This window comes from Asparagus officinalis, chromosome 8, assembly GCF_001876935.1.
Source record: "Asparagus officinalis chromosome 8, Aspof.V1, whole genome shotgun sequence".
In the NCBI taxonomy this organism is placed as follows: domain Eukaryota; kingdom Viridiplantae; phylum Streptophyta; class Magnoliopsida; order Asparagales; family Asparagaceae; genus Asparagus; species Asparagus officinalis.
In genome coordinates this window covers 104,557,415-104,557,960 of record NC_033801.1, presented here as the reverse complement: position 1 = coordinate 104,557,960, position 546 = coordinate 104,557,415, and positions in this window count along the sequence as shown.

The window sequence follows — 546 nt, the reverse complement described above, 5'->3', positions numbered from 1 at the left end:
ATTCTTTCCTGCAAGTTTTTTGTTTTGATGTGATTTCTTACTTGCTATTCGACACAAGATCCAGAGGACACGAGTTGTTGATTTTCCAACACCCAACAGAAAGGCGACGAAATACCTCGAGCCTCGAGCCCCCCTTCCCGTGCACTGACAGCCAATCACTTAGCAATAAATGTCATTAAATGCATTATGGACGCCATCATTCCTCTGCCCCTAATAGTCTTTATGACACATTGGACCACGTCGGCACCACATGTTCTCAATCACTTCGCATTAAATGCCGAAGTGACCTCTCCTCCACTCGTCGACCGACACCTGTAAAGCTAATGCTGACTTGGCCGCCAGCCCATACTCGGTCGAAATTATCATCCTACCCCTCTACCACTATTATAAATAGGGGTACTATTTTCAATAATAATGTAAGATCTGAATCTCTACCTACTGTGCTTAAGATCTAGTACAGTTCACTTACTCTCCACTTAAGCAAATCACCGACTTGATCGTCGGAGGAACAACCGGAGAACACAACCTCGCCCTCTTACGATTTTT